General features: G+C 46.3%; 1 protein-coding gene across 3 annotated transcripts in view; it reads left to right on the forward strand.

Moving 5' to 3' along the window:
• Positions 1-581: 581 nt before the first annotated feature.
• Positions 582-16,807, forward strand: part of LOC137631549 (U11/U12 small nuclear ribonucleoprotein 25 kDa protein-like) — a 38,932-nt gene continuing 22,706 nt past the window's right edge. Inside the window, exons 1-2 of one of the 3 annotated variants that reach the window (XM_068363343.1) lie at positions 582-705; positions 15,312-15,470. The gene's annotated coding sequence lies outside the window, so the exon portion shown is untranslated. Of the gene's footprint in view, positions 706-804; positions 828-14,990; positions 15,108-15,311; positions 15,471-16,807 lie in introns of those variants that run through there. The other 2 variants (XM_068363345.1, XM_068363344.1) reach the window with 2 other exon arrangements.

Raw genomic sequence — 16,807 nt, forward strand, 5'->3', positions numbered from 1 at the left:
TGCGGATTTTCTCATTTCATTGTCTTCCATTGTCTTGGGTTAGAGTTTTCTTGCTGAGGGTACACTCGGGCACTCTATTCTATCTTATTTCTCTTGCTTTAGTTTTGTTAAAGTTTTTATAGTTTATATAAAAGATATTTATCTTGATGCTACTATTCTTAGAATATTTTATTTTTCCTTGTTTCCTCTCCTCACTGGGCTATTTTCCCTGTTGGAGCCCCTAAGCTTATAGTATTCTGCTTTTCCAACTAGGGTTGTAGCTTAGCAAACAATAATAATAATAATAATGCTAATAATAATAATAATAATAATAATAATAATAATAATAATAATAATAATAATAATAATAATAATAATAATAATAATAATAATAATGATAACAATAATAATAAAGAAAGAAAATAGATTCAAATAACAATAATATCAGACGTATGATATTATTGTGATTTGAATCTATTTTCTTTCTTTATTATTATTATTATTATTATTATTATTATTATTATTATTATTATTATTATTATTATTATTATTATCATTTGCTAAGATACATCTAACGAGACCAAACGAGGGAGCGACCCAGCGACATCAAACAATTAAACTACTACTACTGTACTCGTTTGGTCATTCAGTAGTCTTGCAGAAGTTCCTAAGAGGTCTTTCTACATTTTCTCTTTTGCAATAACCTCTGGTGAAAGGGATGTATTAGTAAGTGACATTTTATTGTTTTTTTTGTCATTTTACTATAAAATGGTTATCTAATTTAGCACGAGTGGTTATTTGTCAGGCTTGGGTAGGTAGCGGACGCAAACGCAAGGTACCAGAAACAGGTAAAGTTTTACTGTATTACAGGGTACCAGAAACATGTAATGTTTTACTGTATTACATGGTATAATTTCGAACATAAAATATATGTTTTCCTGTAGTAAATAACGTGATTTAACCGAATTTGACCTTCATTTCAACCGCAAACAAACAGGACAACCAGTTCGACTAACTTCAAGTAGCCAAACTGGTTGTTCTATTATAATGGGTTATAAGAGAAGATGTAATCCCATTGGTGGAGGAGTAGTTTATGCTTAGAAGGTCGAAAACTGCTATGTACAAACGAACGAACAAGACCGACTACAACCGACCCAAAGAATGTCAACAAATAATTGAAAAATCTACCGTTAGTATGTGATATATATAATTAGAGTATTTATTCATTGGTTTATTATACATCCAAGAAGGTAATGTATAGAAAAGAAAAGGCTTGTTTTACCATTATATACCGTTTCCCCAGTATGTTTTCCCCACCCAAAACCCCGAGTTACCACGGGGGGTCCCCCATTATCGCGGATGTAGATACTGTATATGTATATTTCTGAAACTATTCATTTCCGACAGGAACGAGCGTCATTTTCGAAGAGAACAGACTTTTCTATAGACGAAAGTAGTTTTTTCCCTAGGTTACATTACCCTGTAATACAGTACAATATTACCCAGAAACAATGTAAATATACAATATTGTATCGTAATTGCTCATCAGTACAACTGCTGAGGTATTTTCACTTGTTCAATCGTAATGACGTAATTCTTGCAACGTTGGTAAATATATATGGCATTAACACAGAGATCGTCGATGTATTAACCCTTTTACCCCCAGGCTATTTGGAAATTTCCAACCCTTAACCCCCAGGGGGTTATTTTTTTTCCCAGTACATTTTGCAGTATATATTTTTTAAATTGCTCTAACAGCCTTAATTTTTGTCATAGAGAGGTCAGGATGGTCTCATTCTCTTGGAAAATGCCTGAATTTTCTCAGAAAAATTATCAAAAATATGAAAAAAAGATTTTTTATAGCATTTTTTTGCAAGGACGTACCGGTACGTCCATGGGGGTAAAGGGATGGCTTTTGTGAAACGTACCAGTACGTCCTTTGGGGGTAAAAGGGTTAAGAATTCTTGGGAAATTATTTGGATACGAACTAACCTACTGACTGCCACCTCATCACCATTGTTCACTGACTTCAAGGTTCCATTATCAAGGCAAGATTAATTAGGAACTTTTTCCGTTAACGCTTCGTTTTCGCGTAATGGTAACCGCAAAGTTGTTTTTCAAAGGTAGCTTATGGTAAGCGGTGGTTGATCCTCCCTGGTAAGAAGTACACAACAATTTAGATTAGGTTAGGTGCGAGGACATTAGGTTATTCGGCTACATATCCCCCATAATTTCCTTGCAACACAAATATATTGTCGATAGAAGTTGCCTGTAATGATGGTATTGGATAATATATACTGTATTCCAATTTCTAGCTAAATACGTGAACCATACTATATATATTTCTAATTGGTTATAAGTGTTTCATCCATTGTGAAACAGTAGGCAAATTTGAATGTACTGTAAATACGTGTAAGTAAAGCTTTTCGTTGAAAATCTTAAAATAAGCCCAAAAAGGTATTCTAGAATGGAAAACTTCAAAACTGTAATGAAAATGGACAACAAAGACAAGAAAAGGGAGTGAGGCCAAAAATAACGCTCGTGAAAAATGTGCCGGTATACGAGGAAGAAGAAAATTTCTTGGAAAAGGAAGTTGAATAAAACTGCAGAATTATTGTTTGATCCCTAGGTAAAACTGCAGAATTATCAGATAGTCACAGGGCAAAGGTGCGAAGAGAAAAATGATTGGTTTTAATTTAACCGAAGTGCATACTTTACTAATTAACTTGGTCTATGTAAATATGTCCTAATTTGACCAAGATAAATTATCCCATGAGTACCCCAATTTGACTAAACTGGAGCCTTGTAAATCATGCAATACTTTGTCATATCTGTGAGTAAGCTAAGTTTCTCTCTTGTGGTAGGAGAAACTATTATGTAGAATTATAGAAATACATGTACACAAAATGCCTATTTATAGGCTAAGTATGAGCATTTCCTAAGAGTCATAAATCATGGTAAAGTGGCTATATAGATGAGCTCTCTGGATAATAAGGAAACTGTCGGCTTTCTTGATTTACGACATGTCCAAATCTAATTTAAGCTGGGTTTTCAGTTGCTAGCTTGACTTTGCAGGGAGTCTTATTATACCTGATCATCCATCCTTTCCAGTCACAATGTACCATAAGTAATACTTACAGTCTCTTGCACCTTTTAACCACACTCCTTTTGAGTCGCGATCCATTGCTCAATCACTTTCAGGCAGCATAACCCCTCAGTGACTCATGATAGTCAATGATCACCCTTCTCTATACGGGGAGGGAAGGTTGCGTGAATCAGTTTCACGCACCACTGGGGCCACCCCAGTAGGCTCGCACTCCAGTTGGCTCGCACTCCAGTTGGCTCGCACTCCAGTTCAGCAGCAGTCCATTCGCTAGCCAGCGGCACCAGTTTTGTCTTGAGGCTCTCCTGCAGGATATCCTTAAAGCAGCATCCCCCATTGTCACTGCTTCTCACAATCCTTTGACAGACTTGATTTACACTACTGTATTCCTGGGAAGGTAGCTGTATCTCTAACCCATAGGCTCATTCTGACCTGAGGTTGCGTCACACTGATACAATCACTGCTGCACTCCCTCCAGCACTTGCTGTGCCCGCTTGCCAAGTACTTTTCCTGGTTCCCGCTCCTGCAGCGGAGGGTCATGCCTCTAGGTGGCTACATCACCAGGAAGTACAACGTATCAAGGTTGAGTCATACGACCTTAATTCTTTATGGGAGAAATCGGGCATTATGCCAATTAAGCCTGGTCAGAGGCATCATCAGCCTAGGCAGGTGACTCCTCCATCAGGACTCATAGGGGATCGAGATCTCTGAGGGAGATTTTATATGTGTACCCTTGTAGGCTCTCGCCAATAGAGTTCACTTACACCTCCACTTCAGTGGCACCTTTCATCCTGGTGCCAGCCTCAGTGAAGAAATTCCAATCTTCAGAGGCAAGTTCAATAAGCAGCGGCTTCAATGTCGGCTTGCGAATTTAGCTCTTAGCCTCCTAGGCCTCGTTCCCCATGGCAATTTTCTTCCATCTGCTAGTCCTAAGGCTCCTGCCACAGAAGAGAGCAAGTCTGTATCTGCTTTGATGCAGGTTCTTGCTTGCATTCCAATGGTAAATAGACTCGGAGAGGCCCCTTACTCCTTTCCTTAGGGGAGAGATGTGGCTATCGATTTTCTATACTCTGCTCTCAACAGTTGGAGTTGCTGTGGTCGAAGTTGAGCGTCTGGTCAATTACCAAGGTAGAGTGGCAAATCTGCAAGAAAAGACCCCCTTAGGGTGAGCAAATTTACTTCCTCCTCCGTTCGTGAGACAGGAAGTACTATAATGTCTAGGATTACTTCCCTTCCCTGCTGCAATTAGACTAGGGAGTGTCGGCCTTGTCGCAAGGCTCAACTATGGAGAAACTGTCAATGTGGTAGGTGACGTTTTTGGCAGCGTAGGCCCTGAATATTGAGACGTTGGCAAAGGCTACTCTTCAGGCTTCTTCGTAGATGGACCACTGGTTTAGGACCATGGGCTATTTAGCTATGACTGAAGATCTTTTTGACTCCAAGAAGCATTTTTTGTTTAAGGACATTCTGACACATTAGTGGGCTAACTGGATCATGAAGAGGCGTAACACCATCTCCAAGTTTTATAAACAGGTGCCAAAGAGAGAGGTTCTCCTTTGCTGTAACTCCTCCATTAAGACCTCGTCCTTTTTTTCACTCGAGGAAGTGGAGGCTGTTAGGGAGAAGTGGAGGAAGAAGGGTCAGGACTTCCTTCTTCATTTGGCCGTTACATCCCGACCTGCCTCCTCAGCACTTCGGCGGCTAAGGGTACTTCAAGGCAGAACATTAGCAAGAAGTCCATCTCTTTCAGGGCAAGAAGCTGGTGGGTGCAGTTGGTGCCCTCGCTTCCGGGATCCATTCCTCCGGCTGTACCACCAATGGGAGGATACCCTGTAACTCAGGTGGCAGCAGCAGCAATCCCAAAGGGCCAAACCTTGGAAGGTTGAGGTCCTACACAAAGGTTATGTTGTCCCATTCACCAACTCTCCTCCTCCCCTGATTTGTCTTCCCACGAGGTCATTGTCCTTCGCACAGGGATCGGTAAAGTCCTGACCATGATACAGAATGGTGCTCTTCAGGACGGCATTGACGAGTCTCCAAGCATCAGGCGACTTTTTCTTGTAGAGAAGGCATCTGGAATCTGGAGACTACAGTCCCACTCAGACAATTCTGTGAGACAGAGACTTCATGATCACTTTGGATTTAAAAGATGTATATTTTCAGGTCCCTATCCATGTGTCCTCCAGGGAGTACCTAAGATTCAGTCTGCATGGAAAGATACACCAATTTTGAGTGGTGTTTTGGTCTGTCAACCCCCCCCCCCTTCAAGTGTTCACTCCAGAGTTCACCCTGGTTTCAGTTTGGGCATACACGACAGCAGCATTCATCTCTTTCGCTATCTATGTGATTGGCTAGTTCTGGCAGACTTTGGTAACATGTCTCTGATTTCTTTCTTAATAGCATCATTCTGCTTGAGGATGGTACATATTGTTGATGTACTCCTCTCATATTGGCGAGCCAGCTCAGTCACTCGTACACCACTCTCATGTTTTTCGATTATTTCATGCTTTATCTCGATTGTCATCATATGCTTTTTCTTTTCACTACCCTTGTTTGCACTCGCTTGCTTTGGACCCATTTCTTATTCACTTAATTATGTACTGATTAATGCAAAAAAACACGTAAAAAATGCAAACATTATGGCCGATACTCGGAGATAACTGTACGTGACGGAGATCCGACGGGAAAAAGCGAGCGATGCTGTCCTCGTGAGCAGCCTCTCTCACACTAGGCCACCTAGCGAAACTTTCCTCGTATCTCAAATTTCTCGTATGTTGGGACTTGGGACACTCGTATGTCGAGGTATTACTGCAGCTTCTTTTTGTCTTCACGTCTGGAGACCATCCAGCATCTCCTCTCACAGAGATGCTTTTCACAACAAGTTGTGACAAGGATGTCTGGATACCAGCGAAGATTCTCGGCATCAGCCTACCAGGCTAAGTGAACTGTCTTCCGTGGTTGGTGTCGTGGAAGGGCTATCTCTCCCTTTTATACCACTATTCCAGCAATAGCGGAATTTCTTGTATACCTTCGGGAGGAAAAATTCTTCTCGGTCTTGGTGGTGATAGGCTACCTCTCAGCTTTAAGCATGCCCTTTAGACTGAAAGGAGTTGATCTTCCCTCTTTGTTGGAATTGGAGGTCAAGAGGAGTGTCACAAAGAACACCATCTCAGGGTGGATTCGCAGGGTCATTGAGCATGCAGTGAATCCCGACCCTCCTCCTGGTTGTTGACATAGAGCTCATGACGTAAGGGCCATAAGCACATCTCTGGCGTTTAGACTTAACTACTCTGTGGCGCAGATACTACAAGCGGGTGTGGAAGCATCAGACGACCTTCACCACCCACTACCTGCAAGATGTGACCCACTAGAACAAGTAGTTTAGAATGCCTCAGGCTCCTTGATGGACAAGTAGCAGATGGTTGAGGGCATAGCTTACCCGGGATTAGTCTGGGATGATTGTGTACGAATGACTGGCTCTTTCTTTCGTCTTCCCCTCTCTTGGGGAAAAGCACCATGGGTACTCTGCATGCTGTCCTCACCTATCTGCAAGTAATAACCATTTACCTTGTGTAACCTAGTATAGATTTCGTACTTGTCTATGTCCACGATACTCTCCACGAGGTGGGTATAGGGAAGCGTCCTTGTCTATGTTTGATATCAGCATTCCTATTTAGCTCAGAATATTCTTACCTAGACAGTCACATTGCTAGTTTTTCACAAGAGTACACAAGTTTTTCAGGCTGCTATCCATGCATTGCGCAAAGTTTTCAGCGAGGTGTCTGGTTTTTTCTCAGTTACATGCCAAGCCTGTACGTGAAAGCCCCGGGTCAATGACCAGTGAAAGGAATTTCACCCTTCTAATGGGTGAGTCATCCCTAATAGATAGCGTAAGGTTTGTAGAGTGTCGGAACTAATGACAAATTGGAAAGTAATTTGTGTTTTTCCTAATGATACAAACCTGTAGCTATTTATACAAATTGTCCTGCCATCACCTGTCCCCCATAAATCCTGCCTGCAATCAAAAAGTGACTCGGATTCACAGGCGTGTGAGTGAGAGGGATAGCCGGTAACCCCCGCTAACTAGCGGGTTGTGAAATTGCCACCTCGCTTAAGTCTTAAAAGCTAGTCTTCCAGCTTCACCGAAAGATGATCCCTAATAAATAGCTACAGGTTTGTATTGTTAGGATAAATACAAATTACTTTCAGATTTGTCCTTTGTTCCGTAACCGAAATACAAACCTTAGCTATTTACATAGGGTTTACTTTCGGCGTAGCTGAAATTGATGAGCCATTAGATTTTAACGAGGGTTTACTACCCCCGCGCTAGTTAGCAGAGGTAGGGGGAGGGGTAGCTTGCTACCCCTCCCCCCCTCACACACCGGTGAAATGCCTCACTTCACTTTTAGCTCGGACGATGTACAGACATGCCTGTCTTTGTCCTCGCTTGGCAGCCATTATTTGTTTTGTCTTTACTTAATCACTTACTTTTCCTATACTCAATATATATGTAAACATATTTTCGTGTTTATGTATATATTTGAGTATAGAAATCAGTAAGTTTCCTTTTCAGAGTTCGTGCTTGTGTGTGTAGTGTACGATATCTCCGTGGAGCCCTCGGCAGTTAGGCCACCACGGTGTAATTTCATGGGTCGCGATCGAGTTTGACTACGGTCTCTCTCTCTCTCTCTCTCTCTCTCTCTCTCTCTCTCTCTCTCTCTCTCTCTCTCTCTCTCTCTCTCTCTCTCTCTCGAGGTCGTTCACCCTTTACTACGTTTTACCTTTACTACGTCTGGGTAGCTTCCTTCCCGTGTGGGTGGGGTTGCTACGCCGTACATTTTGTCTCAATTAATTTATGAATCTAATTGTATTTGTTGACTTTTCAGCTTTTTGTAGAATGTTTCCTTTCGGGGTTTTCGTTCTTTATTTAGTGAACATTCATATTTAAATTACATAATTACATAATTATAATTGTTATAATTCTGTGTTTGTTACAGCTCTCCTTCCCTGAGTGTAAGTGGTTTTGAGGGCACGTGCCTGTTGTGTAATTCTTGTGTTCTTTTCCCTCGGGATTCCTCTTCGGAGTCTTCCCGGGTGAATGAATGTTAACTAATGACTTTTGTTTTTTATTTTTCACAGTTAACGATCTAGTTTCGCTTGTGTAATGTGACAACGAAGCGAGCTGTCTTGTTGGGGCCTGGGGAGTCTGCTGTTGCTGCCTCCCCTATAGATCTTCATCAGGGGCGTGTCTCCTTCTCCTGGAAGTGCTCCCGTGACGACTGACAGCTCTCCAGTTCATTTTAGAACACTCAGGAGGCTCGCCTCCTTGGGTGGGTAACTTCCCTTCCGAGGGAAGTTTTCCCGTCCGGGCTTGAGTTTTTTCCCTTCGGGGGGGAACTCCTCTTGCCTTTATTTTGTTCCTGGTCCTCCGGCGGTTATGCTCTTGGTGCTGAGCGACTGCTTTTGTAACCTTGCTCAAGGGGCTGAGCGGTTGCAAGCTCGGACCATGGAATTCGTGCGACTATGCTCTTGGTGCTGAGCGGTCGCACCTGCAGTTACGCTCAAGGGGCTGAGCAACTGCAGGAGCCCCTCTTCGGAGGATTGCTCTTTTTAGGTCACTTGCTGACCCGTCTCTTCTATGAAGTATTCCTCTTTCGTTCGTGAGGGAGGACACCCATAGAGACTCCTCTTCGGAGGACTCTTCTGCTATTGTTGATGAGGTTACTGAAGGCTCAGTTCCCTTCGGGGGGCTTCCGAGCCTTACGGTCTCTCCTGTGAGTGCTTCTCCTCCGGGGGGGAGTTCACCACAGACTCTTCTTCGGAGGACTCCGTCTGCTGTTGTTGCTGAAGGCCTAATCCCCTTTGGGGGGGCAGCTGAGCCCTACGGTCTCTCCCGCGAGTGCTTCTTCCCCGAGGGGGAGTGCACCACAGAGACACCTCTTCGGAGGCCTCCGTCTGCTGTTGTTGCTGAAGCCTCTGTCTCCTTCGGGGGACAGTTGAGCCTACGGTCTCTCCTGCGAGTGCTTCTCCCCTGGGGGGGAGTTCACCACAGAGACTCCTCTTCGGAGGACTCCTCCTGCTGTTGTTGCTGTTGTTGCTGAGGGCTCAGTTTCCCTTTGGGGACAGCTGATGCCTACGTTCTCTCCTGCAAGTGACTCTTCCCCTCGGGGGCGGTCACGTTCAGAGACTCCTCTTCGGAGGTCGGAGGGTGTTGCACCTGTCCGAGGTCGTCTTCATCTTTGTTCGACGTTCTCCGCAGAGGACCCTCCTCAACGAATACCGACCGTTGCAGCTGCTACTCCTGCCAGACCTTCTAGTCTTCACCTCTGTTCCTGGACGCAGATGCGCAGTGGGCGCCAACACACCACGTTTACAACGGGCACCGGTACCTTCGGGTCTAAGGGGCTTATTCCACAGTGGGGGTAAGTCCCTTAAGTGTCAGGTTTTTTCCTCGCCGTAGATCTTCTTCCTGCTCGTCAGCGCTCACCTGTACTTCTGTCCTTCTGTGCGCCAGCTCTCTTCAATTCGCCAGCGCACATCTGCGCGCCCTTTCCTGCTACGCGCCAATGGGCGCCAACGGTTTTCCTGAACGCCCAGGATCGCCTGCTTGACAGTACGCATCAGCGCTCCCCTTCCTGATGCACCTGCGCGCCTTCTGATTAGCGCGATGCGCGCTAACGTTTGCCCTCTCGCCCACGATCTATCAGACCTGGGCGCAGGCAAGAAGTTTTCCTGTCGCCTTCTCGCCGTCAATCTTCTCTAGTCTCTTACGCGTCAGCGATCTCCTACGCGCCCGCGCGATTCTTAGCCTGCGCGCTAGCATTCTTAACGCACCACCGCTCGCCAACGCGCCATCGCTTGCCAACGCGCCTTCACTCGCTACGGGCCATCGCTCGCCAAGACGCGCCATCGCTCGTCAACGCGCCATCGCCCGTCTACGCGCCATCGTCCGTCTACGCGCCATCGGTCTCCCGGCCGCCTGCGTTCGCCCTCGCGACCGCGCGTCCGCACGCCCACGTGGCCGCGCGCATGCGCACCCATGTTCGCCCGCGCGCGAGCACCAGCGCGATTCCTGCCAGTAAGCCAACGCGCCGTCGCTCGCCTACGCGCCGTCGCTCGCCTACGCGCCGTCGCTCGCCTACGCGCCATCGCTTGCCTGCGCACTATCGGATTCCGACCGCCAGCTCTCGCCCTTCCAACCACGCTCGCCCTCCTTCTGCGCTCCCTCTCGCACTTTCGTCTGCGCGCCCGCGCACGGGCGCTGCCACGTTCGCCCACGCGCGAATCATTGATTTACCATCGCGCGAGCGCCAGGGCGATTGCAACCGCGATTCCCGTCGGGGTTTCACAACATGGGCAACCTGGTGAGTTTTGTGGAGCGCGCATTTCCAGAACACGGTCTTCACCCCGTAAACGCAGAGCATGGCACTTGCAAGAGCAGGAAGAATCTTCAGGGAGGTCTGAGCAACATTCTTCTCTCCAGAATCTGGTTTAGCCCTTCCTCCTCACCATTCCCTGGAAAGGTCTTGCCAGGGAGTTTTTCTTTCGAGATTTCTCCGTCGGGCAGGGGGTGATTGGTTTAGCCCTTCCTCTTCACCATTTCGTGGAAGGGGCTTACCAGGCCTTTCCCTCCCCGGTTGCGACCCGAGGTTTTGTACAAGGAAGCTCCAGGAAGATCATGGGTACTTTCCTTCTCTCGGGCTCAAGCACCTTTGCGTTCCGTCGCCAAGTTTCAAACTTGCGGGCAAACTCGATATTGGAGCATCTAGACGCAGTGACCGAGGGCTTCCTCTCGGGAGTCCCTTCCGTGGATGTCGACAAGCTCAGACACTCTTCCATTCTTGGGAAGAGCTTGTTTGAGCCCAAGGACAGAGAAATGGACAGCTGTTGTGCGGAGGAAGTCAAATCCCGTTTTCACTCCTCCAAGGCGCTTACTTCCAGAACCTGCAAGCCTCCGACGCCTCTTCATTCAGCCTCGTCAGCCTAGGTTATCGGAACCAGCTACGGCAGCTAAGACAAGGTGTACAATAGCAGTCCCCTACTGTCAGGGACAGGTAGGACGGGAAGTTCTCCCGGGGAGGCATAATTCTAGAGGGAGCGGTAGAGTTCACAAACTCTAGGATTGGCAACCCCCCTTGCAGGTCTCACGCTGGGGGATGCCTAAGGTTACTCGTCCGGATAACAGCTTCCCGATGCCGATTCCTGCACGATCTCTGTGATCAGCCAAGGATATCGCGCCTTGCTCTTAACATCTCTCCTCCACTGTCAGCGAATCCAGTGTCGCTGAGCCTCTATGCCATGGGGTCGGCAAGAGGTTTGCCTGTTGGGCAGAAGGAGCCATGCTTTAGGAGAAGGTCCTCCATAGGGTCGTCGGCGGCTTCCCCCCCGGCTTCTTCAGTCGATCCTTTCTTGTAGGAAAGCATCTGAGACGGGAGTTCCGTCGTCGACCTCTCAGCTCTGATTAAGTTTGTCGAACAAACTTCGTCCAGCGTGGAGCAGCAGAGTCGATCAGACTGGTAACGAGACCGCAAGACTCCTTATGCCCTGTATCGGAAGGACGGGTACTTCCAGGTCCCATTCCATCCATCTTCCAGGAAGCACTTGGAATTCAGCCTAGACTACAGATGTACCTGCTTAAGATGCTGTGTGGCGATCCCGCCGCAGCATCGCAGGTTTTCACCAGGGAACTCTCCCTGCTTTCCTCATGGCCACTCAGGAGCAGGCTTCCGCCTCCTTCGCTTTTTGGAGGTCTGGCCAACTCCGGTAGTCTCGGGTTCGACCTTCTTCCACACCGGGACAAGCTTCTGGGACTTTACCAAGAGTGAGGGATCATGGTAATTCGCTAGGAGCCTTCTCTACTTCTGCCTCAACATCTGGAATATCTAGCCATGATATTGACTCCTTCTCCGGGCCTTCCCTTCAGTTGACTGTGGCAAGGCTGAGGAGAGTCGCAGAACCTTTTCTCAGTCAAGGAGAGCTTTCAGCCCTATCTTGGAACGTTTCCTGGGTCTCCTTTCCTCATTGACCCGTCTAAGTCCCGAACGGTCGCCTCAGGATAAGTTCCCTGTTAGGCAGCCCAAGTTCCTATGGGACCAGCGGAACGATTAGACCTGCAATGGGGGTTGACCTATGGAACCTCTTGCATGGGAGTGGATATTCTCGTTCTTTCCCCGCATTTGATGCTGTTCTCGGACTCGTCAAAGAAAAGGTGGGGGGGGGGGGGGCCGCCATGTTCCAGTTCAGGCCTATGGTCAGGACCTGAAGGTTACCTCCTCATCATTCAGGTAGGCTTAGAGGCCGTAGTCTGGCCCTTCTACAGATCCTACAGATCCTGCCGAGTCGCTCCGTGCATGACAACTCCATGGTACTGGCGTATTCCAACTAGCAGGGAGGTACATTTTCATACTTTCGCATCTTGCAGTAGAGATACTGAGATGATCCGAAGTCCACTCAATACCACTATCGGCTCGCTCATTCCGGGCAGAGGAATGTTCTCTCCGACAATCTGAGCAGAGCCTCACAGATAGAGAGCACCTGGGGGTCTTTGGCCTCTAGTAACCAGCAAGTCCTGGCCTGGGGGACCTGATCACGACAGTCTGGAACTTCAAGCTGCCGCTGTACTTCCACCCCAGTCTCAGACCCCAAGCCTCTTTGGCAAGATGCTTTCTGGTGTCGGTGGGCCAGCGTCGACGCCTACGTCTTCCCACCATTGTTGTCTGTTGAGAAGGGTTCTCAATGAGACCAGGTTGTCTGTCAACCTTTCGATGGCCCTGAGAGCTCCGCTGCGACTATACGCAGAACGGTTTCTGGACCTTCTGCATCCCCTGACGGAACTCCCGGGAGAGCTTCTTCCACGACACAGGCTACTCAAACAACCACACTACAACATCTTACACTAGCCGTAGCATCGCTTCGGCTTCACGCCTGGAGACACTATGCCGCCTCCTCACGAAGAGACAACCCGCAACAGTCGCGGAGCGGAGGTCGCGTCACCTGCGATAGTCATCCGCAGGGGTCTACCAGGCGAAGTGGAGAGTCTTCTGTGGTTGGTCTCGTGGGAGATGTACCTCTTCCCTTGAGGCCTCTACTCCAGCAATAACGGAGTTATTGCTTATCGGCGGGAGGAAACTCGTTTCCGCTCTCGGCAGTGAAGCCTATCGCTCAGCCTTTCCCTGGCCTTCAGGCTGAAAGGAATAGACTTTTCCTTCCCGCTGGATCTTTCTTCGCTCATGCGAAGCTACGAACGTACCTGCCCCCTGTCGGAGTGAGACCTCCTCCATGGAGAATGGTTCGGACTCTTAAGTCCCTTAAGAGATCTTCTTACGAACCATTACGTCAGGCCTCTGATCGTCGTCCGTCTTGGAGGACGGTGCTCCTGCTCGCTCTGGCCTCGGCCAGTGGGTAAGCAATCTTCATGGTCTCGTACGACTCCGGCCTTTCAAGAGGATAGGGGGAGGTAACATTCAGGTTCGCTCCTGAGTTGTTTTCTAGACTCAGAATCTTGGAGTCCCGGACCTTCGGTTTGACTCCTTCAAGATTTCGAGTCTCCGTTCTGTATCAGATGACCCAGACCTTCTCCTTCTTGCCAGTAAGGGAACCGAGGGGTTATATTTGAGAACAGCTGCAGTTTGTCCTCACGTGCAAGCCCGGTTTGGGAGGACAGGAAGGACGCAGGAGAGAGTCACCAGTAAGCCTTTTCAGCTCGGACTCAAGGGCATTCATCTCGACCTGAATCCAGGCCCTCCCCCGTCACGTCGCCCTACAGTACGATGTCGGATACATCGCAACGTCCCTCGCCTTCAAGAAGAATTACTCTGTGACGCAGGTGCTACAAGCTGGAGTCTGGAAGCGTCTAGTGACCTTCGCAGCCCACTTCCTGCAGGACGTGACCCACAAGGGTATCGATACGTTTCTATCGCTCTGTGGTGGCTACACAACAGCTGGTCTAACCTCAGGCTCCCTTTTGGACAGGTAGCAGAAGGTTGAGGGCATTGTTACCAGGTTTTAGACTGCATGAACGGAAGAAGTATGTCTGGCCCTTACTTCTTTTTTCATCCTCCCCTCTACTGGGGAAGCAGCATCCTGGTCTCTGCATAGCTGACCTCAAACCTCTGCAGGTAAACCATGCTTCCTTGTGTTCCAAGTATTGAGACAATACTGTTGCATCCCCCATACCCTGATGAGGTGGTATTGGGAACGTCCTAACCCAGAGTTCCTTCTAGAACTCCAGGTCAACTGCCTAGGACGGGTCACACTTTCTTCCTTCACACACAAGCTTATGTAGGCCACACGTTTCCTTGCGGAGCAAGGAACTTGTGAGGTGCAGGGACTCCTTTTCTCGAGTGCGACTCCCTCGGATTCTGAGTCCCCGGGTAAGCCAAAGCCAGTATGGCTGGGGACTTTCCACCCTTCCTAAGGGGTAAGTCACCCTATGTAAATAGCGTGGTTTGTATTTCGGTTACGGAACAAATGACAAATTCGGAGATAATTTGTATTTTTCCTAACCATACAAACCTTAGCTATTTACACATATTTGCCCGCCAGCCCTGTCCCCCAAGTCAAGTCCTACCTCTAAGTGTGAGGGGGGGAGGGGTAGCAAGCTACCCCTCCCCCTACCCCTGCTAACTAGTGCGGGGGTAGTAAACCCTCGTTAAAATCTAGTGGCTCGTCAATTTCAGCTACGTCGAAAGTAAACCCTATGTAAATAGCTAAGGTTTGTATGGTTAGGAAAAATACAAATTATCTCCGAATTTGTCATATTACTGTACTGTACTTCCATATACATTCAATCACATACATTTACAGTTTTACTTAGAATATAAATCTAAACTCTAAACTTACTATATCTATATTGGCAATAATTCTATAACATCAGATGCTCATTAAAAGTATTTTCTAGTTTTCCTAATTACTGTATACAACCCTGAGTCCTTTAATATTTTCAGCTTGGCTTTAACTCGACTGTAAAAATTTATACCGAGGTGTCCTAGCACTTGCGGTAGGAAGAGAAACTCTAAGGACACAGGTTTGTAGGCTATAGCTAGGAAAAATACGAATTACTTAAAAGATTTATGATTTTAATATTTCCACCTGTCAACTAATCTGTACAAAAACTGTCATATGTAGGAATACAGAAATGTATGTTTACTGTAAATTTTTTTTTATTACAGTACAGTATTGATAAACAAGGTTCGAATATGTATGTCACGCTTTTCATTCTTTGTTTCAGGCTTTACAAGTATGAGCATAACTACTCTTGCAAAAACAGCATCGATTGGTGGGGTTTTTGTGATTGCAAGTGCTTACTACTTCAAGAATCGTATTCAAGATGGTTTGAGATCATCAGAGTACTATAAAAAGAGTCTAAGGATTCTAAGAGAGCATAGAGGTGAGATACTATATAAGGTCTTGAGCTGCTTTTTCTATTTGACATCACTGTACTTATCAGTATCATCATTTATTGGGTTGGGTGTGAAATGAGCATTCTTTGTCTTTTGTTCCCTCTCCTTGAAGTTTACCAGGTTTTGGTCTTCATGTGTATTGTTTGCCCTTGATTTCTTGGATCTTTTTAGACTTTCCTATACAGAACGTCTTTGTCCCGATAATTTCAAATTTATTGCTTTTTTGACTAGCTGTTCCTCTTTCCATTTCATTACATTTCCAAATACTGTATATGAAATATTTTTATTCAATTTATTTATACTAACTAATCAATTTACAGGAAGTGCCTCCTTCCCAGAGCTTTAGTTTTTGCAAGTCTGGACATAATTTCTCTATCAATTCTTACATTTTAAGGTCACATTTAAAATGTTTACAAACCTTTCACCTTTTAGAATAGGGAATGTCTTGAACATAATTAATGACAGATGGCGAGAGCAGTTAACCAGCCACGCCCACTCTCCTGTCAAAGAATCTGTTGTTCTTGTATGGAGCATGATTTCTTTGTGGTAATCCCCATGTTCCGAATGTAGATCTGGTCCTCCCATTTAGTGGCCAGCATTTGCTTTGAGGAAGGCTAAGGTCCTTTCGTTGTCAGTTTTGGCAGTGTCCTATATGATGATGGAGAAGCTCTATAGTACTTTTCTCTCCCCATCAAGATTGAAGGCCTTTGAAACTTTGTATTTTTCCCTAGCTCACTCTCTGGGAGTATGCATTAAAAGCCTAGATAACTCTGATCTACATTGATAAGTTTGTAAGGGTTTGGTTACATATGGAGTTCCCCCAGTGAATGTCAAACTCTAACATGAGTGGAAAGCTCTCTCATTGTCATTGTGGCCCCATGAAGTTAAGATTGATTTGAGGTCTTATTGGTAGGCTCTCCATGTCTTTTTAGAAGGAGCTACTTCACCCTCTGTGTCCCTAGTGCCACTAACCCCAGTGGGAAAGCTGGTAAGTGTAAGGCCCAGGGAACTAGGGATGCTGGGGCCTGTGCATTTTTTTTGTCAGCCATGTGTTCAGGAGTCCATTGTATTCCTTCACCTTTTCTAACTGGATGGTGGAGCCCCACTATTCTCTTTCAAGAGTACAGTACTTCGGTACAAAAAATTGAGATGACATCTCTCAAGGTTGGCATTCATCAGTAATTAAAGTCTAGACTGCATCAAGTACTGGCCAGGCTACATTAGGCAGGAAAGAAGTTGCTGTAGTGTTATCTCTCACTCCTGTATGGCACAAGAGACTGTAGTATTATATGGATGAAAACAAACCAAACAATTTAGTTCTAGG

Source organism: Palaemon carinicauda, chromosome 40, assembly GCF_036898095.1.
Source record: "Palaemon carinicauda isolate YSFRI2023 chromosome 40, ASM3689809v2, whole genome shotgun sequence".
Classification (NCBI taxonomy): domain Eukaryota; kingdom Metazoa; phylum Arthropoda; class Malacostraca; order Decapoda; family Palaemonidae; genus Palaemon; species Palaemon carinicauda.